Source organism: Neolamprologus multifasciatus, chromosome 10, assembly GCF_963576455.1.
Source record: "Neolamprologus multifasciatus chromosome 10, fNeoMul1.2, whole genome shotgun sequence".
Taxonomy (NCBI): domain Eukaryota; kingdom Metazoa; phylum Chordata; class Actinopteri; order Cichliformes; family Cichlidae; genus Neolamprologus; species Neolamprologus multifasciatus.
In genome coordinates, this window is record NC_140448.1 from 31,520,731 (window position 1) to 31,543,706 (window position 22,976).

At 42.4% G+C, this 22,976-nt stretch overlaps 1 protein-coding gene and 1 long non-coding RNA gene across 4 annotated transcripts in view; both read right to left on the reverse strand.

Moving 5' to 3' along the window:
• LOC146510503 (uncharacterized) overlaps positions 1–2,576 on the reverse strand; it is a 36,101-nt gene extending 33,525 nt beyond the window's left edge. Inside the window, exon 1 of the long non-coding RNA XR_014876298.1 lies at positions 2,217–2,576. This is a non-coding gene — a long non-coding RNA (uncharacterized LOC146510503). The remainder of the gene's footprint in view (positions 1–2,216) is intronic.
• The window catches only part of dbn1 (drebrin 1), a 128,961-nt gene that overhangs the window by 81,759 nt on the left and 24,226 nt on the right, over positions 1–22,976 (reverse strand). The gene's annotated exons all lie outside the window — the stretch shown is intronic.

A 22,976-nucleotide genomic window follows, 5' to 3' on the forward strand; every position in this document is an offset into this window, starting at 1 on the left:
GCTTTACGTAGCATTTAGACAGATGTAGCATTAGTAAAATAGCAAGCTAAAGTTAGCAAGCTAGTTGGTATTTTATGTAACGTTAGCTAATATTAGGTAATACTTAACATTTTATTAAGTGAAGTCCATTTGGCTGGTGAAACAGCCAAAACAACAGTTTTGAGATCAGATTCTGGCGTTGCTAAAGCGAATGAACGGCACTGAATGATGGCTGCAGTTCACTGAAGGGGTGTCATTCATAACAATGGTTTCCTGAGGTTACGCAGGACTGTAGTCACACTTGTGGTCTGCACTACTATGTCTCAGGTTAATCTTTCCAGAAGCAGCCACGCTGATTAATATAGTTTTTCTCTGTTTCTGATATAAAAGGAGGCATGACAGGTTCCAGACACTGGCAGTCTCTGTCTTTGATTCAAACAGAGCAGTTAAACGTCTTCTTACCAGCATGAAAAACAGATTCAAAGCTCCTGAGTCAGAGCACTCGCAGTCCTGCTCACACATCTGCTTTATGTCGAGAAACTGAGACCTACTGGACAGAGCGTGAGCGTCACTTGTCGTCGCCGCTGCAGCGGAGGAAGTGACACGCTGACAGCTGAGGGACCCACTGACCACACACGGTGGAGGAAAACTGACCCAGAGTTTGCTCTAAATACAGACAGATGACTGAAGCCAGAGTTTACCACATTCATTCAAATGGCATGAAAATAAATTTATTTTTTATGCAGTTACTGTAAAATTATTTCTAGTTATTCTGTATTTTACAACACAATGACGTTTAAAACAAATATAAAGGACACTATTCAAATATAATGTAAAGGCTAATATGAAGCTACAAATGTTTAGCTTAAGCTAATCCGTTTCCCGCTCTTTTTTCAACAGCACTGACTCACTTTTGAAGATAGCCTTTAGTGGCCACTAGAGGAACTGCAGCTTCTGGCATTTTTGCTATAGATGCAAAATCCTCAGACAAAAAGTGAACTGGAACTCCTAAAGATCCAAGACAGCTTTAAAAAACGTTAGTGTGACAGATGGTAAAGTGCACAAATATCGCGTTGACTTCATTGTAAATAAAAAGTTAAAGAATGCACAACTCAGACTGAATGACACATAAAATTCCCATTCACAGGGAACAATTAGTCAAACTTTTTACAGGGACAACCACAGAGTGTGAGGGACTCCAGGCAGAAATGGTCCTAACAGATGAATTAACAGCAACTGTAAAATTATGATGGTAACCCGACAGCTGTGGCTGAGCATGCACGGCCGTGCTGCAGTTTGCTTAAATGCTGTGCAGCTCTGCAGAGTATTTGTCTGTGATGTCAGCTCACGGCTGAGACTTTAATGGCTGTGTACTGTTGTCAGGCATAAGGAGAGAGCGGCAGCAGGGTTAGCTGTGCCCCGCCAGCACCCAGATGGTCTGAGAAGGATGTGTGAAGCGTGAAGGAAAGAATATTTAAAAGGATATCATCAGTCCTCGCTCTGTTTCTGGTTCCTCGGTGGTTCCCAGTATGTCAAAGAGCCTCTGAATGTGCTCACAAAAGTCATCTCAGTGTCTAGAACTTAAAAGATTAAAGACTACAGAGGCTTCTGTAACAAAGGAGCCGCTATCACGCTCAAATATCCGTGAGGCATCGAGCGTCAGGGGCTGATTTATTGGAAGCAAACAGTCGGGGAAAGCTAATCCCCGACTGTGAGGAGCTGCAGACCAAGACGTCTTCCTCTGCACAGCGAACAGGAAGACGAAAACACGAGCAGGACTTCCACCCAGCTGTTTCCTGCCTTGTTTTTCACAGCCGAACAAAAGCACAAAAACTAATTAAGCATCAACTGAGCTACTGTGCAGCTGATCGATGCAGACTCGCGGGCAGTGCCAAAACATTTACACGCTTGTATGAAGCAGAAAATGTTTCTAAATCATGACGAGTCCAGCTGTCAATGACTCCTAATGTGAGGTATTAATATTTACCTCGAGTGACGATCATGACCTCACCATCGTGGACGGGACGGAAGTCCAGCGAGCCAAGTGGTGCAGATGTTTGCTGATGCTGATATCAGCGTTTACAACATTTTTAGTGAGTCAACATTTCTCAGCTGAGTTCAAGAACGCCGCATGGAAATACAAGTCCACAGCATACATATTAAACTACAGTAATAGTTCCTGCCCACAGTTATTCTAGCAAATGGATGGAAATAAGACAAGAAGTGAGAAAGTTCACTTTAACCCTTTAAGACCTACCATAGAACCAAGTCCGCCAGAGCTTATATTATATTTTTACATGCTGTGGAGCCATTTTTGGGAGCATTTTAAGTTGATATACATCAATACAACCATTACAGCCTAGATTTTAATAATATGTCTGCATTAAGTGCATAGTAATTACATAAATTGCAAAAAAGTGCAATAAACTACAAAAAAATTGAAAATCGTTTTTGTTTTTTTAACATATATTTCTAGTTAGAGAAATTTAAGAGGCTTATCCCTCAAAACTGTAAATACAAAAAAGTTGCACAAAATAGTTTCTCACCACAGGAAATTTATTTTGATATATGGTTAATAAAAAAAAAAAAAAAATAAAAAAAAAAAACCACATTTCCGCGAAAGTGACGTCACTTCCGGTTTCGGGCAGGTCATGGCGGACATGCGATAGTTTGCGCTGATGCAGTAGGAAGTGTTATGAACAGCTGATCGAATCGGCAAAGCGTGTTTCTGGAATATTATGTTTTTGTTGCTGCAAGTGCTTTTTATGCAGTTTTTGCAAAGTTATATGTGGAAGGAAACTGTGACCGAGGACAAGCTGATGGCATAAGATGTAAGTACAACTCCTCCGGTTTCATATGCAAAAAAAAAAATTATTGTGCTAGCTCACGTGGTTGCAGAGCTACCGGGATTTAAAAATAGTTACGCAAAACAGAGCGTGCCGCTCCCACCGGTTTTAAAGGGTTAAAGGTGAAGTAAACTATTAATTACTGTATTTGTTGTAAAGGTTGGAGTTCTTATTGAGATGGAAGATTGAAAGAAATATAATCACGATTTAGTCTTTAGACATGAATGCAAACAGAGTTAGTAAAGCGACTGGACGACTATACCGTCTCTAAGTCCATCGTCAGTTGTTTTTTCTAATGTTATTCATCCATTTTTTACCTCCTAATGTTTTTTATTTTACTTTGGTAAAGTGAAAATGAGTTTCCTTCGGCTGGGTCAGGAATACCTCGGTGACCCTCCAGAAGAGACGGTTCTGGAGAGGAAGACCATTTTTGATGATCTGCTGGATGAACAGATGATGATTCTTATTCATGACACTGAAACTGGATATTTGAAGGTCGAAACAAAACAAAGCTGGAGACTCGCTGGGTAATCGCAAACAGGCTAGTTTTTAGTTACTGGATGTGCCAGCTGATCAACTTTCCAACTTTGATTATAGTTGGAAACTCCAAGGTGTCCTTAATCTGACTAGTTTGTCAGGTTTTCCGTGACTATTAACAAACTGCCCAAACCAAGCTGGTCTCAGATTATTTTGCATCTTTGAAAAACTAAAAAGCAACCACGTAGATGTGTTTCTATTCAAATCAGCAGATTGTAAAGTTAATCGAGGCTTCATTTTGCAGGATCTCTTGCACCTGGTTGGTAGAATCCATTACTCTGCAACAAAAAACTGCCTATATAAACACAAAACTGTCTGGTTTTCTATCCAAACGCAGCAGAAGAAACTGAATATAAAGACAATCAGCCACAGAGATGTCTTACACAGCAGATGAAGCTGTTCCAAAAATGCATTTTAGTGTTTTCAGATGAAATAATCAGATATAGCCAACGGAGCGGACGCTGGAGAGCAGCTTGACATACGCGGTGAAAGGAAGGGAAAAGACCGAGGGAAGTGCTGCACTGCTTGTATCCAGGCAGAGGAAGAAAAGCTGTGAGGCAACTACCCACAATGCCCCTGTGGAGTCGCATTGGCTGCCACCCTCCCTCCCCTAAAACACACACATTTACACACACAAACACTCCAATAAGGCAGAGTGCTTAACTCAGCAAACTGCAGGCCTCACTGCTATCACTCATGTTTGTCTCCTGGCTCGCTCTTTGTTTTTTCCAGCGATTTCCTCTCGGTTTCTGAGGCCGTTTGTGTAACCATGTTTACAACTTGATCACAAACACTTGGAGCATCAGAGTATCCAGCTTTAAACGGCTCGTATTGCTTAAATCCAAACATTTGTCTGCTGGTGTGTCTTTATTTCAGGCTAAATGAATGGAAACAGCACAGCCCTCCACAGGTACTACAGCTCTGGACTGGTTAGAAACAGTCTCATGTCATCGGAGACGCTTTGGGTGATGGAGAAAACCATCTGGAAAACATCTGCAGTGTTTAGTTCTTGGCACCAACGACTGCACACAGTACAATTAGCTTAATTATTGCCCAAAAAGGTAAAATAAATAACTAAATATGACTGAAATGAAGACACAAAACTAGAAACTCAGAACCAAACAAGTAGAAGCTACAACCTGGAGCAAAACAAGCATTTCCTGTTTTTTACATTTCTATTTTAAACATTCACCTCGGGTCGTTTGAACTGCAAATTAAATAAAGCTAAACTTCAGATTTGGAAGCTCTTCAGGCCTTAGTTTGTACATGACCTCAGTGACTTTGGGAATTCATATCCGACTTTTGGGAATATCTTTGATAATTCCTTTGTTACTCCAATGAAGTCAAAAATCAAAGTGACTAAACGATGACATTAAGAACTTTGGTGACCTGAACACGATCTCAGGAACATGAACATGGTTTTGGTCATTTGGACGTAACTTGACCCAAACGACAGATTAACGACTTGAAGCAGACTTTTCCCGTTATCCTGTCTGACATGACTTTCAAATGCGACTTTGATGACTTGACCTTGGAAGGCACAGACTTTATTTTGATGACTCCTTAGTGACTTGCCCTTGCCTTGGGTTTTAGTGGCAGTAACGACTTCGTTAACTACTAACTTGTTACTTACATAGATATTTCCAATTGTGTACGAAATTTTGGTTTTGGTAACTACTAAAAATACTTGGCATCTATGAAAGACTTCAAACACTCGGACATACAAACCTACTTTGAGTTTACTTTGTGACTTAAAATGATATTAACAATTTGGTAACCGTGCCAACATGGTAGCAAGGATGCTGGGTTAATCCCGTTGGTACTGGTGGCTTTGACTCTGGTGACCTACAGAAGTTACTTGAACCTGACTTGATGAACTCCTACGTTATTCTGGCAACTTAGAACCGTCATCTGTTGAATTTTGTATCTCAGCCAACTTTGTTGACTCCGTGTTAGATTTCTGACTTCTACAAAACTTGATAAACATTGGTGACTTTGACTTTGCCGATTGTTTTGCTACATTAACAACTTGAATATGGCTTTACAATATTGAGGAATGACTTTGGTTGATGTCGAAGGAGCTTGGAAAGAAAAGCATCTGGACTTCTTTAAGTCCGACTTTGGTTGATTTTCATTTATTAGTCTTTTATTTATCCAGGTAAAAAAATCTCATTGAGATTAAAAATCTCATTTCCAAGAGAGACCTGGCATCATGGCAACAAAAGTCACATACCACATAGGTACATAACATTTAAAACAAATACAATATCCCAAAAGCCAAGACTTTGGTAGACTTAATATTAGATTAGATAATTTGTCGAGGATCTTGGGATCCTACCTAACTTTGGGAAGTTAGTGCCTCTTCCTGCTTTTGACCATTTAATGAATCAATTTTTGTTTACACTTTGAAAGCTTGGGTCACAAAATCACCGATCTGTTACTTGATACACGATGTTTTTGACTGTGAAATAATTCGGCCAACATGGACACAACATTGACTTTGATGACTCAGATGTTTCACTGGTGACTGGAAGAAGATTTTCATGAATAAAAACTTGACTGCATTTGATTATCGACTTGAACCTGATTAGAACAGGACTGGTGACAGACTCAGACACGATCTCTGGGCATTACTTTCCCCAAATCTGGGTTATCGTTGACCTCGCTCTTTTAAGTTAACGTGACACTTGAGACTAAACTTTTGCCTAAACCATGAAACCAGTGCACAGTTTATTTGCTCAGTGGGGACAGCAGCTAATGCCTAACACCTGTGGGGTTTTTAGTGGTTTTCTGGCAGAACCTACTTCTTCTTCCAGAACCACTCATTGGTCACTTCCATGTGGTATTAGCACTGGCATCAAAACGTTGGTCTGGCAGCAGCATTATGGATAAAAGCAGGAGAGGGAAGTTATCCCTCTCATCAGGCAGACAAACTGTTCTCTTCTCTGCTCGACTGCAAACCACACAGAAACAAAACTGGGCCGCCGGGAGCAAACAAGCGTACAGAATACAGAGCGGCAGAGGCTGGAAGACAAGGTGAAGGTGAGAGTGGAGGGAGGGTTCACCATATCGAGTACAAGCAGGGAGGTGATATCTGAAATAAACAACAGAGGGAGGTAGGTGGACTGCAGGTTAAGACTGCAGGTCCTTTTCTTCATGAAAAACAGAGATAGGACAACAAAGCACAGCGGCATTTCTCAGTTTTTCACTTTAATGGAGTCGAAAGCGAATTTCAAGAACTCCTGGCTCATAATAAAAACTGCAAGAAAGCAGTTATATTTGAAATATGCAGCAGTCAAGGTCCATTTGTGACTGCTCTTATACAGCAGTGTAATACAATGAACGGGTATGACACGTGTATTTTATGTCTTTCCTGCTGATAAAAGAAGATGAAATGTCAGTGTAATGCAAAATTACTGCATAATAAAAGGTTTGATAACCTCTTCCATCCAAAGAAGAAAAGGTGTGTTTAACATTTGTGCTGAATCTGGCGAGTATGTAGTCTACTTTCTGTTTCAGCTGCAGCTTTACTTGCTTTAGTTTGAGTTTTAGGGGTTTGGGTACATCTCAGTCTGGAAGCGCTTCCTTTTACTGCGCAAATGAGCCCCTGGTCATGTTTAACTTTTTCAGATTTGTTGCATTTTTCATTCCCTGCATTCACACGGACACTTTTAAAAACACATTGCTTTATATACACACAGCACAGTGTGGTTAGTTTCATTTAAATCTGTTAAATTATTTTTGAGGAGGTGAGAAAGTGGCTTTCATTTGACAACCAGAAGGAGGCGACTCTTCAGAAGTCTGTGAGAAAACGAAACCGCTGATCACTCGATCTGTGACTAAATACTCTACTGGTGATTTTATGGTCTTAATCACTAGTTTTAAGTCTGATTAATGTTCAAAATTATATTCATTTTGATAATTATGCTCCCAGATAGAGAAAAACAGATAAGTGACCTTATGTAAGCTGCCACTCTCAAGCAGTCTGAACTGGACTGTACATCCTGAGCTCCTCGGTCTGTTATGAACTTACTGTGTAATAATATGGAAGGAGCACCGGCTGCATTTTAGCATCTTTCACCTTGTTTTGGGCAGCAGGAAATTTGTTCTTGTGTCCTCGGATGAGGCCACCGTGCACTGATTCCTCAGCAAACAGCAGAGTGAAACAGTTTACGGCTGTTAACCGTTAATAAGCCGCGGACACGGTGGAATGTGTAGCAGCTAAATATTTCCCTCAGGAGTGGAAGGAAAGCAAGACAGATGCAGCAGCAGAGTAAATACTTGCTTTGGATTCTTCTGACGGACACGTGCAAATAAATTAAAACAAGTTCTGAGTTTGTTATTTTGGCCACAAGGGGGCGACCTGCCATCGCTGTGTCCTTCAGGGTCCTGTAAAAGGCCGGCAAAAACAAAACTAACTATTTTAAAAAGAGCAACAAAAAAACAACAACAGATTCGTTTGCGAAGTTTTGGTTAGCATCTCGTGACTTGTCAATCACAAAGTAGACCTGATCCCAACCATACCTGGATTTACTGAAGACGACTCCATCAGGAGTCTGTTTCATGAAATCAGAGCGAGCGAGCATTGAGCATCAGAGGAGTCGCCCCCTGCTGGCCACTAGAAAGAGTGCAGGTTTAAGGCACTGCTGCGTCAGCTTCACTTTCCAGACTTTCTAGTCTCTGAGAGCAGCCAGACTGAGAAGATGTTCTGCTTCACTGTCCACATAAATCCCTCCTGTCAGCTCTCAGGCAGCAGCAGTCCGGAGAATAAAGCTCCTCTCAGTCTCCCGTCCTCTGGGGCTCAGAGCCGAAGTGCTCACCCCTGCTGGGACCGGGCATGTACAGCCAAATCCTGTGCTGCAGACACGCTCCTGCCATCCAAATCCCCGTTTAATACCAGGACGTGACAGACTAATGGAGAGAAGGGAGAGGCTGAAAGACACAGACTCCCCCTGAAAATCTCAGGGAACGCTGTGTGAGAAGACCTCTTTATAACATAATGTTACCTGATTATGGTACACCTGGATACATTTTAGCCTAATATTCTAGACCGACAGCTGGTCGCAGCTGTCTTTTGCAGCTTCGTTGTTCAGCTCCGGTGAGATCTTCACGCTCTCTAGCTGAAAATTTTATGTTATTTAAACCAGTTTAAATGCAAAACAATCTCATTTGACTCAACTCTGAAGTCTTTGTTAAAGAAAAATAAACTGTTGGTGACACTCTGCACGAGCCAGCTGTCACTGCTTCTGCTTGTTTTTTCTGTCACATTTAACAATATGGAAACGATCCACAACTATCAACCCCCCTAATATACATACTAACTGTGGAAGACTGATTACTGTGTGTATGCAATGTTTACATTATGCTTATGATCTTTAAAGTGGAGCTATTCTACTCATTTCCAGCTATGTGCTTTTATTTATCATGCAAAGCTTAAGTATCAAAAGCTGCAGTTCCTCTCATGTCCACCAGAGGCTGCAGCAGTCAGTCTTCATAGACTTCCATATTAAAATGTCTGATGTTATAGCAAAAACAAATATGTTTACAGGCTGATGCAAAAACTATTTTCTTCTCTCAAGTGAGTATATTTATAAGGCATAAAATTGGGGGCGTGGACACTTTGACAACAGGCTGTACCTGCTAGCTGTTTGCTAGCCTTCACGTCAGCTAACTGGAGTAGCTAAAGTGAACCTTTGAGCGCTCGTGGTGCCTTCAGGGGCAGTTTTAATGCAGACCGTCTCAGAAATCTAAGTTCTGCTGACTGAAATTCTAAAATTCTAGGATTTTAATACCACTGTGCCCCAGTTAGCGTGGAATTAACAAAGCTATCTAAGCTCATAACTTAACACTCCACCCGTCATCCAAATAAGGTCCCTTCAAGCTCAAAAAAAAAAGAAAAGAAAAGAAAAAGAACAACATGTTGGCAGCTAAATCACCAGTGTTTAAAACAGCACTGATGTCACAGTGGATTTGTCCATCTTTTATATACAGTCTGTGATTTAGAGCAGCTTTTAGCTCACGGGGATTACGTAAACATACACTGACCTCATTATTTAGAAATTCTCACAGTGTTTAATGTGAACATCCATCAGTAGAGCAGAACATATGACAGAAACAGCTTATTAGGACCTCTTTACAGTTTAAAAGCATCATATTTCAGTTTGATCTTCAAGTGAAGCTGCAATCGTTCACCTGAGCCGACTCGCCTGCAGCTGAATCCACCGAGAGGGAAACGGGGAGCCTTCAAAGGCTCAGAACAACAAAACCAACCATCACAGCACATGTGTGCACACACGCAAGCCTCTGGGTGCTTTGAAAAATGTGTGTGTGCGCTCATGTTGAAAAGCAAACACACACCAACACCATTTCATCCGTCCTCCCTGCGTGAGTTTTCCCGTGCTACCTGAGCCCTCAGGAAGACTCTGGAGGAGTGATTCCTGCCGGTCTGCAGGGAGAGAGTCGTCTCAGCCTGCAGGCACAGACTAACAAGCGTGATGAAAATCCAGCCTTTGTTTCAGGATCCGTGGAATCTGTTCACCATCAAATCAAATAAGTCAAATCTTAAAATCAAATCTTAAAGCACACTCTGAACGATCTGCAAGCTCAAACACAGCATCTTTCTTTTTTTTCTAGTCTCTGCAGCATAGACGGACAGACGTGAGGACGGGCAGACATGCGGGGCATCAGCTGTCTCGATGCACAAAGGGGCAAAAACAAATCGGGGCCATGTTTCCTCTCCAAGAGGCAGCATAAGCTAAATCATGCAGATTCAGTCAACAAACTGGAAGCCAAACTGGCGCTTACGTGCCCCAAATACTGAACCGGACGACCTCCTGTCTGCTGAAACTCAACATTTACCAACCACTAATTGTCTGGCCAAATGCGTGCTGGTGAAAGCATAATTGCCTGCTGAGTTGGCCACATTTGTTTGTTTGTAGGGTTTTTTATGCAGGAGGTGCTGCATTTGTTTACAGTATGGAGGAGTTGGGGGCGGCTGCTGAGGGCATGGTGGCCACACTGCAACGCTGCCCTCTACTTCACTTAGTCTGCACAGTCCTCATATTTTATAATTAAAATTAAAGTTTCCAGGATTTGCGCATTTTTGGAAACGTCCCTTAATTTGTTGATTCATAATAAAAACGAATCCATTTCCTTCCTTCCTCTACTCACATTTACTGGAAGTGTTCAGAGACGATCGGGCTTTTCTTTTTTCTTTTAAATTGATCGATATCAGCTGCACTAATCCTTTCTTAGCTGTGCTTGGCTCTGTTCATGCGCCTCAGCTCACTGCTGCTGCAAAGCTTCTTTAAGACAGCCGGCCGGTGAGCTTTCTGCCACATGAGGCAGTTAAAGTGAAAGCGTGAAACATCAGCGAAGATGAGCAGATAAATTAAACATCGAGGTCCTTTTCATCCAGAACAGTGTCACTTCCTCCAGACACTTCAGAAGTCACATGTGTTAAGATTTAGCTGTCTGTTCAACTGTTACTGCGTTGATGTAACGATGAATCGAGGTTCAGAATAGTCTTTGGTGTAGTTCATTATGTAATGACATGCTAATTAGCAGTGTGCTAGCATGCTAACCTGGTCACCACTGAAATTTTGAGTGAACTGGAAATTTATCGGGCTTTTGTGACGTTACTGCCAACTTTATTGGTTGATGTAAAGGGAGGAAGAAAAGTCAAGCGATTGACTCGGCTACAGAAAACAGTTAAAACTGAGCAGAATCTATTGGGTGTGGCTAATCCTTCTCTTAACCCAGTTTAAGCTAACTGTACTGCAGTGTTGTTTGGTTTGTTTGAGCTTTTCAAAAATTGATACAATGAACCACAATGAGGAGAAACAAAGTGTGGTAGATAAGATTTACAAATGGGTTGTTTGAACGTGGTTGCTAGGCAACGTGACAACATCATCATATGTCAGTGTTTGCTAATATGTGACATTACTGTCATGAAATTAAAATGATTGAAACAATTCTTTCATAAAGGTCCATTTATGCTAAAAAACAGGCCATTTCAGCCCATTGCTAGGTGGTTGCTAAGATACATGATGACATCAAACTGATATAGATGAGAACCTTCAGAGGTCAGAGATGTGCTGAACTCCTGATTGTGTAGGAAAGAGAGAGAGTTTGTGTATCATTCAGATCCTTTCAAATAAAGACTGCAGCTACTTAGAGGTGGGAATCACCATACATCCCACGATACGATATTATTGCAATTTTTTAAAAATATTTTGCGATATTCAGATTCTGTACATAAAGGTAAACTTTATCAATATTCATTTGATCTAATATCAAAGTCTCACACTCAGTCTTTCTCTCATTTCAGTTTTATTGTTGACAAACTTGAACAGTTTGTATTACAGTCTAGTCCAACTTAACTGAACGCAACCATCTGGTACAATTATAGCTATTCTGAACTATGCAGTTTATGAAAACTATGCAGCCCCTTCAGCAACTGAAGAATTTGAAAGTAAATTAAAACAAAATATAATTTTACATTAAATAAAAAAGTTTTAAATTTAATTAAAATAAAACATGTCTTAAATTAAAATAAGTAAACTGTCACATTTGGACAGTGAAGGAATGTCAGGATTCTTGCTCAGAAAAAGGATCAACATGCTCTGAAGTCAGAGCACAAAAACCTTTTTGTAACAAAATATCGATTTCTGCTGTCCCTGTATCGATACATTATTAGCAAACAAAATATCACGATGCTACACAGTATCCATTTTTCCCCCCACCCCTACAGCTACTGCACACTTCCACAGACACAGACGCTACATCGTGACAAACTGTCTCATGTTTTAAGTTAAAGATTCTTAAAATGCTCTTTAACTCATTCTGTGAAGCACTTTGGCATACCTGTGGTTTTTTAAATGTGCTATATAAATAAAATTGTATTGTATTGTATTGTAAAAAGCCTGTGTCGAGGCTGCGGAGTGGAAAGGAGGCAGATCGACTCTACAGGAAGCGGTCAGGCGGACCATCAGTGCGATTGTTGGACTGCAGCCGTTACAGAGAGGAGTGCTGACTCTTTGTGGACACCACTCCAAGTCTGACGAGTCGAGCTGCGCTCAGCTGCACGGGTGCCAGCTCGCCCGTTGGGGCTTATGGGATTGGATGGAGAGAGACGCACAGAAAGAGAGTTTATGACGCTGATTGATGTTGCAGCTGCATTCATTTAAAACGCTGAGTGCATCAAAACCATCAGGAGAGAAAACTCCAACCACTCTAAGGAAGTTGCAAAATCATCTCACACCAACATCGACTCCAACTCTTCAGAGAAACTCAAAGTACCCTCATGTTCTTCATTTCCAGACAAAAACATGAAGGGAGGAAGAACTAGCATGGATCAAAGACCCCGAGACCATCGAGGTGACGGTGCCTTTCCTCGTCAAAGCTTTTAACAGAGCTCAACACTGTAAAGTCAAACTAAAAGTTTTTAAACTGGTTCTTCATGTGAAGGATCACAAACCAGAACGTCAGGAGAACACAGGCTGTGCTACACTCAGTCCTGCAGGTATAAACTACAATAACCACCATTAAACAGCTGAATGTATGAGTGCAACAGAAAGGCATCCCTTTAGTTTTATAACTCTAATAAAGATGGGTGACGGTGCAAAACTACACACCAACACCATTTCATGTGAAACTAAACGGCTGCACGCTCCACGTCCACGCTGCCACTGCAACCCACATTGTCGAGAAAACACCCGATAAGATGAAAACAGTATCTGTGCGGGGCGGGAAACGTAACGATTTAGTGCAGAAGATTCTAGCACATTTCTATCCTTTACTCGCCGTTACCTGCAGGTGATTTCATAATCACAGTGTTTTTGAAACGTGACTTTTAATGATCCCAAATCTTTTATCTGTGGGCTTCGTTTGCTAGCTTAAAGATATTGGTGCTTTCTTTAAACCCCAAGTGTCTCCAGTGTAATTTGGTATGTTTGGTATGAAGCTCAGCTTTCAGTCCCAGTAATAAAAAAATAAATCATGCTGCTGCTATAAAAACCAAACGAAAACACACCAGGACACGTCAGCTTCATAACAAGACTCAGATGTATTTATGCACAATACACCAAATTAGACGGCGTTTTAATCTGTTCTCGTGGCTGCTAAGGCTTTAAATCATCCATCGCTGTGTGAGCTCTGGTCATGGTGGCAGCAGGCTTTGTAGGTTTTCAGACGTTCTTCTCTCCCACCACACTTCCCAGTTCCTCCTTGGGGATCCTGAGGCATCCCCAGCCAGACATGATATATAACGGGGTCTAAACGTGGTCTGGAAAACCTTCAAAGAGAGGTTCCCAGTAGGCAACCCAACCAGAAGCCTGAACCAACTCAGCTGGCCCCGCTCGATAGTTGACTGCTGGGATGTTTCATTGTTGGGTAGCTGTGTGGTTTACAGTGAAATCTGTTTATAAAAAAGGGCCGAGAAGAACCATCAGTGCGAGTTCACCAGGTTTAACCCCAGTTTCTTCTGAACGCTGGCCCCAAATGACCATTAGCACAGAGATGAGCGCACATGTAGAAACATTAAAGCTCGTTTTTGTATGCAGACGATGACGTTGTGTGTCTTTTTGTTCATAGTCGTTAATTAAATGCTGTCGTATCAAATGAAGACGTGCAGAGACAAAGGAACAAAAAAAAGTCTTTCATCTGAAACAGGAAGTCCAAAAATCCAAGAAAGGAAAAAGGGTCGCACACACAGGAAGTAGAAGCAGCTTCATTGCAAAGAGCTAAGAATGACAAAATAAAAACAAAGCGCACACCTGTCTGTCCACAGGTGCGTTTCAGCTCACGTTGGGGTGTTTTCTTCCTATTGGAACTCACTCGAGCGTAAAATTCAGGAGAAGGGCGCCGTGGACGAGCTCCTGGACTGTTACAACTAAATCTGTTTGTTTCCCTTCGCGACTCCCACTCGCCAGGTGTGTCATGAATCACCTGCTGCCACGTCACCCCGCTGAGCCACAGCGGCGCTGCTCCTCCTCAGCGCCTGAGCCACAAAAACGGGGAAAACACGATGAAATTACTCGCCGCCTCAGCACATCTGTGAGCCTCCTCCGACACACCCCGCTCTCACTTCCCAATAAGAGTCTGTAAAACTCAATAAAAATGAGAAAGACACCTCCCTGCACTCTGTAACAAGCTGCCCTGCATTCTGTCACTTGACGTCTTGTGTAAATCCGCGAGCCTCAGCCATCATCCATAGAGCGAGGCCTCGGCAGCAGCGAGGCCTCGGCAGCGGCGGGGACTTGGCAGCATGAATACTGGTTTATTTCAGAGGATTAGAGCACATTTTTCCACCTGGAGCTCACATGCAGACAAGTATGAGGGAGGCCTCCTCTGCAAAAACATGATATCCAGGGAGAGGGAGACAGAAATGGAGCAAATCTGTCTTAATTACAGAGAAAATGAAGCCAGAAAAGCCAGAGCTGACGAGGGAAGGAGCAGATGGATAATGACCAAGAAAAGGAGCTTGTGAGGTCCGTAAACCTGCGAGGGCATTTCCTCCACACGGCTGAGAAACAGGAAGCTAAAAGCCGACACCTGTATCGCCTCTGCAGGGTAACCGTGTCTCAGCAAGCGTCTGATGCACCAAAACCTGCAGTTCCTCTAATGTCCTCTAGGGGCTGCCTCCAGCAGTGAGTCAGTCTCCATAGACTTCCAGGTTAAAATGTGCGACTTTACAGCAGAAATAAACACGTTTAAGGCCTGATAGAAAAAACTGTTGTGGTCTCTAAAGATAATTGAATCCTCTGTAACGACTGTAAGGACGGTCGATTTCTATAGACGTCACCGGTTTCATTTTTATTGAAGCCTAAAGTTCTGCCCTGTTTGGAGCATTTTAAAGTAACTGTCTTATAAATAATAAGGTTTTTGTGCTGTAAGCTGCAATAATGAATGATCTGAGAAGTCTGGAAGAAAGAGCGTTAAAAACAAAATGATGTGATGTTTATAGATTACTGCAGAAAGCAGGCTCTATGGGAAATAAATGTTTCTGATTCACTTCAGCGAGATGATCTTTACAAACCGACACTTCTCTCGTGGTCCTTGAAGCATGAATGAGTAACGTGCTAATGTCAGAAACTTTATGGTGCTGAAGTCATAAAACAATCAATCAGCGCTGAGCTTCAGCAGCAACTTTCTCACTTTAGGAGATATTTCTTCCTTCTTTCTGAAACACATCCTCCTCCTCCTCCTGTGGACGACAGAGATAAAGGCGCGGACAGACAGGTGAGGAGTATTTTTAGACATCCTCAGATAAATCGTGCTGGATTCGGCGGCGTCTGAAAGACTCCGATTTCTAAATAAACCCGCTGCCCGCTCTCAGGCTCGTCGTTCAAAGCCACAGCTTCCTCCAGCAAACAGCAGCAGCTTCACTCAGCTCCACAACAGGCATCCAGCCACTTTCTCACACAGCAAGAAACATCAGAATATCAGAATAAAGAAATCAGATGTTTTCACTGTTACTGCATTCGACAGGTAATTTGGGAAAGTGGTTCTGATCAGAAGGCCTCAAAGCAACCAAAGGTGGGAATGTTTAGCTTGTTTAATGTTGTCTTAATGGTAAAATGACCACATGCAACTATTTCTTTACTTTGTTCCGCCATAAAGACGACATTTGATGACCTCACCCGTAACGACGAGCACCTCAGTTTACGTCAATAAAGTCTTTATTTGACGACCAGACGACACTTCGAGGCTTACGTCTTTTAGGCTTTCGGGGAGTAAAGAGTTGAGACATTGAAACGTTGAGTTAAAGTCCGCCTTGACCTCATTTGGTTGACTTTCTTGAATGAAGGTGGATTTTTCTGTATATCAAAGTCTTTCACAAGCAGCGTTGAATTTATCCATCAGTCCATCCACTTGACACAAATCCAGATCTGGGGCAACATGTGAAGCAGATGCCCAGACCTCCATCCCTTACAGCCACCGTCTCTGGGTCTTCTATTTGAAAACTGAGGCATTGCATTACTCACCTCACAGGAGGCGTCTGACTAGGATATTAAAAAAATACTATTTGGCTATAAAATAAACCACCCAGTGAGTCGGCATTGCTGCCCCCCATCATGGAGCCGGGCCTCTGGTAGGTGGCTGAGCACAGGAGACGTTGTGGGGTTCAGAGCTTTGTGGACTGGGCAGCGGTTAAAGATGGAGGCCCTGCTGGTTCGATCCCAGGCTGCCTGCAGGTCGAATTCATTCAGCATAATATACATTTGTTTATCAAATGTCCCGAATCATCTGGTAAGCAAAGTAACTGTTCATATGTGCCTTTAACTGAAGGCCTGTTCTGAGGCAGGATATTTCATGATATTTAATGACTTCCAGGTAGATCTCACTGTAAGAGGCCCTGCATGGACAAAGGTCATTGCCTGAAGTGTGACGCTAATATGATGAAGCCCACTGGTGGATTATTCCCATTGGTCTGACTGGTGAAAGCATGCTGTAAATGGATTTTCTCCATTTTCACCTCAGATTTTTATTTCACCAAAACCTGCAGAGAGTGTGAATCTCCAGACTCCATAAAAATACCTTTTTTCTCTACTTTCAAAGCAAAACCTGACATCAAACATCACTCGATAGTTACAGCCTGATAACTGGGAAATCAAGACGGCAGTGCAGTTCCAGGAAGGAAAAATTAGGAGGTCATTTAAAGGAGCAGGCGATCGCGATCGACGGGACCAGCTCGTCCTGCGTTATCGCTGCAGTTAAAGACGGATCAGCTGGAAAGAGACGCTGCGAGAAAGTAAACAGCCCTGCAGTAATCGTTACCACGGCTCAGTCAGCAGGACAAAAAGGCTCTTCCAGGAAGGAGGGCGATCCGAGCGAAGTCTGTGGACGCGCTTCCGATCACAACAACGCTGGGTAAACCACACCCATGTAAGGCCATCACTGTCCTCCTCTAACTGAACAAACAGGAGCAGTTTGTGGTCAAAGCATCAAAATAGGAGTGAAGACAGATTCACTTTCTTCCCATCTATTAAAAAGACTTTGAGAGGAAATTTCCAGCTTTTCTTTTCCTCCCTGGCTGTTAGTTTTTATTGATCACTGTTACACAAGCTGATTAAACATGTTTAAAGTCCATCCATCCATTTAGATCCAGCCTGCTGATGTACTCAGCTTCATTAAGCCGGTGTTTATCCCAATCATTTTCTCTTTCCAATTAAAGAAGATGAAGAACAAACATCAGGACAATTTAACGAACGAGTTGAGCGAGCTTCATAAACAAACACGAGCTCACCCCATTAGTCATGACAAACACAAAACACTTCAAACCAGTTAAAGTCATATTTTATGTGTGGACTGGATCTTTGAACCATCCAGGTCCTCGTGGAGTGTTTGAAGGCGTGAAAGCGTCTCTTTATCTCACAGCTCTTTGGTGCTTCTCAGTTGTGTCGACTGACTTTCACCAAAGTTCAAAAACAAGCACAGCAGCATGAAACTGGTTTGTTGTCATTGTGTTTGGCTCGTTACTCTGAAAAAGTAATAGATTACACTTTACTGTTCTTAAAAGTAACGGAGTGTATTGTTTAATTACTTACCAGAGAAAGTAATTTGTTACATTAACCACTAACCTATAGGCTACAGAGCCTAATGAGGACACACACGACCTTTCTTTGAGTTGTTACATATGAACACAAAGCAAAGCTGAACACCGGCCCACAAAGACGCTCCAAAGCCATCGCCACACTGACCCGACTGCAGAAACATTAACAGGTACAAACTGCAGCCTGACAGCTCGTCAGTTTGTTATCTGTTGAAGTTCAGGCTCTGGCTGGTGGGCGGAGTCTGCATACGCTCAGTTAGAACATCACTCTGGGTTCTTGGTTAGCTTAGCGTTAGCATGCTGTTGGAAAAGTTGTGCTAGCAGCATGCTGCTTCCACTTTATGCTCTCGTCCTTTTGTGCAATAAAAATGAAAGTGATGTCCATATCTCCAATCCTGAAGAGTTTAAGACTGCGCCACCATTTTTCTCCTTCACATGAACTAAAATCAGCTTATTGTCACAAAGAAACAAAACATAAAACAAACACGTTTGTTTGACATTCTTTAGGCTACGTCCACACGTACACGGGTATTTTTGAAAACGGAGATTTTCCGTTTTCGTTTTAAAAAATAATCCCGTCCACACGTAAAGGCAGAAATGAAGGAAAACGCTGCTAGGAACATGCCAAAGCAGCAGGTGGCGCTATATTCCTAACCGTGTAGAAATGTTGGCCAATCAGAAGTCTAGAAGCCTCGGTGGGAAATAGTAAACAAAGCTGGGGCATAGAAGCAGAACCGAGTCATATGTGTGGAGGGACAGTAACTGTGTGTGTATATGTAAGCATTTAAACACTGCAGAGACAATTAACAGTAACAGTATTGTAGAAATTCATTTCACCGAAACAATAACGTGGCGCACACCTTTGACGCTGCGTTTTCTCCGTTTTTCTCGCACACACGTAAATGCAAAAACTCAGTCTTCAAAAATATCCACCCTGGTCGGAGTTTTTAAAAATCTCTGTTTTCAGTTACCGAAAACGCCGTTTACGTGTGGACGAAAGGTGCAAACGCATAGAAAAATCTGCGTTTTCAAAAATACCCGGGTACGTGTGGACGTAGCATTAAACTTCCACCCGATGTGCAGACAACTGAAGGATGTTTAATATCATTACTGACTTTACTGCATTAACACGCTACATTACGGCATTACTGAAAAATGTAATATGATTACAGTAACACGCTATTTAGTTACTTTGTTGTAACTTGCAAACACACAGTGTAGCTCTTTGGGTCAGAGTGACAGCCAATCCAAACTCTGTCTCAGGCTTTAGTGGATCGCTGCACTCTTACTCTGCCAGGCGATCCCGTGAACGTCAAAGACAAATTCCACAAGGTTTCATGTTGTTATCCGTCCACACGGAGCCCTTTACAGGCTGATATTAGACGTTTTCCGCTGCACTAAGAGTACATCAGGATTTTTACACAGTAGTCCACATCGTCTGTCAGGTTCTCGCTCGGCGAATGCACAAGCTGTTCTCTCTTTTTGACTTTGTTTAATATTTTGAAGCCTTGGAAATCAGCCAGTGATGCAGGGGAAGCATTCATACACTCACAGTAAGACAGCTTGGATTAAATTTGAAGAAGAGCATGAACAGGAAGGCAGTAGCTGTCTTTCATAAGTCCAAACTCAGCCTACGTGGAAATGAGTCAGAATGCACTCAGGGTACAGTAAAGCATGAAGGCAGGAACGTTTAACCAGGTTTCCTCACACGGCTGTGCGTGAGCCCAGACTCACAGTCAGAGCCCTGCTGCCCTGTTTCCTAAAACCACAAGTCCAGACAGGGTGCAAAGAAACTAGATGTGAGAACTAGCAGCCAAAGATCGAGGGAGTGCACGTCCACAGAGACGGAAAGGATAATGGGGTACAGCTGACCTCAAACAGACACTAATGAGGGCAGGAAAATGTTTTTTAAGGAGTCCAGTGATAAAGTAAAAGCAGAAAACAGAAGCACATGGACACATTTCCTTTTATCAGCACGCTGTCCTCTAGTTTTCTTTCCCTGGATGGTGCTAACATTAATCACTAACATTAAAGCGCTGACGTCCCGCCGGTTTGGACGAGCATCGTCGATCTGCAGCCAAACCTCGTATCTAACGTAAACATGCGAGGAGCTGATTCAGCTGAGCGTCTCCCTCGTGCAGCATCCCTTCAGGTCCTCTCAGGACAATGAAGCCGTTCCTCCACATGTGTTTGCTCTTGTCTCATCCACACATGTGGAAGGAATAACGGCTGCAGGCTGAAGAGGCGAGGTGGGTCTCCCCGAACAATCCACAGCTGGGACCGCTCCTCCACTTCCACACTCCCATTTAAGTTTTATAAACAATTCACTCTGGCCATTTAGCAGCCGGCAGCTTTGAATAGCTCGACACTGAAGGTCAGGCCAGGTCAAAGACACACAAACACACACACACATTTATACGTCGCGTTCACATCACGAAATAATAGGATGGAAAATTTCTCTTTTTTTTTTTTCTTTCTTTCTCTGCACCTCCTGCTCCTCGGACTCCTCTTTAACATGCTCTGTCCAATGTTCCCTCTAATGTTTCACGTGTCTGAGCGAACACACAAACTCCCTGAGCGTCCCTTGGACCACTGAGCAACAGCAGACATGTGCACTGTGGTCACGCCAGCATCCAATCCATCCAAGTCACATGTTTATTAAAATAATCAAATCACAGTGTTTATGTTAGACTACTTTTAATTAACTGCTTTAGCCCACTTACAATGAAAATTAAAAATCTTGTTCATGACCTGTGTAGCATGTTAACACTATTGGAAGTAAAAATAACTCCAATTTTGAAAACACAACTTATTTATTTATTTATTATAAAGCTCTGACTTGTATTATGAGTCTGTGGTCTGGGAGAGTCTGTAACTCTGTCTGCAAAATACAGTAAATAATGACCAATGTTGGGCAATTAATTATATAGTTACTTCTTCAAAAAAGTAACTGAGTTTGGCAAACAAAGTTTTTTGCAGCTATTTTTTTAAATGCAGCCAAGGCGTTTTTTAAATAAACATTTCAAACTATTTCCAGAACAATCAGCTGTTCTGCATCAAATCTGATGCCACACAAATGATTTGTGCCACTCCGCCGTCACTCCTAAAACTTCCCCCCGTTTCTTAACAACTAGATGCCACGTTGCCATATCATTTTTTGATTGGTCGACATGGTACTTTTTTGGACGAATAGGAAAAGGAGAGGGGGGTGGAGTTTGTTTTTGCTCGCAGGCTTTCGAGCGTTTTCCTTATAAAACACCGTTTTTATCGTTTCTTCCTGCAGTAAATATAAACAACGACAGTATTCAGGAAGAAAACCAAACATTGCAGATATTTTATCATAACTCTGGTTTTACGTGGCCGATCAACACAATTTAAAAACTGGTATAAAGTCCACACTTTGTCCGTCAGTTGTTCCGTCTGTCCTGCTCACATCTCCAATGGTTGTACACGTTGTCATTAACGTGGCTTCACTCCACATCAGCCGCTTTGCTAAAACACCGGTGTCGGCACATAAGGACGCTGTCATAGCCTGTCAACCACGTTGATTAGCTGCGTACATACGAATGTGAATCGACACTGACTAACACTGCAAAACAGAATTGTTAAAGTTTTAATTTTAATTTCAATTCAGGTTAGTTTTTTTGGGGTTTTTTGTGCGCAACGCAGATTTTCTGTGCGCAGAGACGTGCCAGCAGTGCGCAGCTTAGAGGGAACATTGGCTCTGTCCTTATTAAACTCTGACTGTCTCAGTCAGGGCAACAATAAGACATACAGCCTGTGTGCTGCAGTCATTGTTGCAGCAGGCTTTAGCAACCCTGGACTGTCAGAGTCTCACTGAGTCACTGAGGTTGAAATCTTAACTCCATGCTGGCAGACATGGTAACGTTTCTCATGCTCAGACAATAAATTCTCGACAGCCTCCTGCAGCCTCTGCTCTGAGCTGTACACGCTTTGTCTTCCAGTCAAAGGAGATCTCAGAGTCTGAGTCCCACAGGACAGAAAACTGAACATCACAAAGATACAGTCCTCGAGCCACACCACAAAAATCCCGGTCTAATCTTCACAGCCAGGGGTGAAAGGTTTTAGAAGATCTCCAGTGTGAGCCCGGCAGAGAGATTTGGCCATTAAACCAAATCCAGCGGTCCCTGAAGGCGTCACCAAAGACGAGTCGCTGGTTATCTTCCAATTCATGTCTGAAAGGCAATTTAAAAAGGCCAAAAAAGAGAGAGAGCTACACTACAGAGCTCTGCCTTCTTTTTATTTGGTCCGTTTACCTTTTAAAACGGTTCCATTATTTCACAGCCGTAGCTACACCGGCTAAGCTAACAGTGTTCAGTGTTGGAGCAACAATGAAAATGTCGTTTTTTAATCCCAAACAAAAACAGGGAAGCAAACTGGAGGAAATTACAGCGTGCTGTTTCTACAGGCTGCAGCCTGAGTCTCACTTTGGACTCTGTCTGTATTTACTGTAGCAGTTACCCGACGCATCACTGTGACGCTTGAGCAAAGTTAGAAGCTTCACGATTCTTCTTCATGAGTAAAGGCGAGCACAGATGTGTGAGTGTGGATCACAGAGTGCGCACTGTAAGTCGCTCTGAATCTATAAATACGCGAATCACATCAGCGTGGTCGAGTTTGACTCACTGAAGGTCGGCAGTTTTTGACGCGGACCGCGTCAGTCGAGCGCTGAGAGCCGAGCTGTGTCACTGCACTGCTGAGTGAAATACTTCCATAAATTAACAATCAAAGGTGACAGAAAAGCCAACCTTTATATTCTTTGGAATAAATTATAACTAAAACCACCAACCTCTGCAGTGTAAAACCTTTTAAATGACGAAAGGTTTGCTTAACTAATCACATTCGATGATTAAAGTGGACCCACCATGTTGACCATCACGTACAAACCGCTCCAAAGGTGGACTTTAAAATTAAACATGGCTGAGGTTCAAAAAAAAAAAAAAAATACAACTAATAACTTTGAACTGAAAGCTTCACACGGTTTTAAACACTCAGAGTCACACAGTTTTTTTCTACTCTTGGACTTGGATGATGTCACA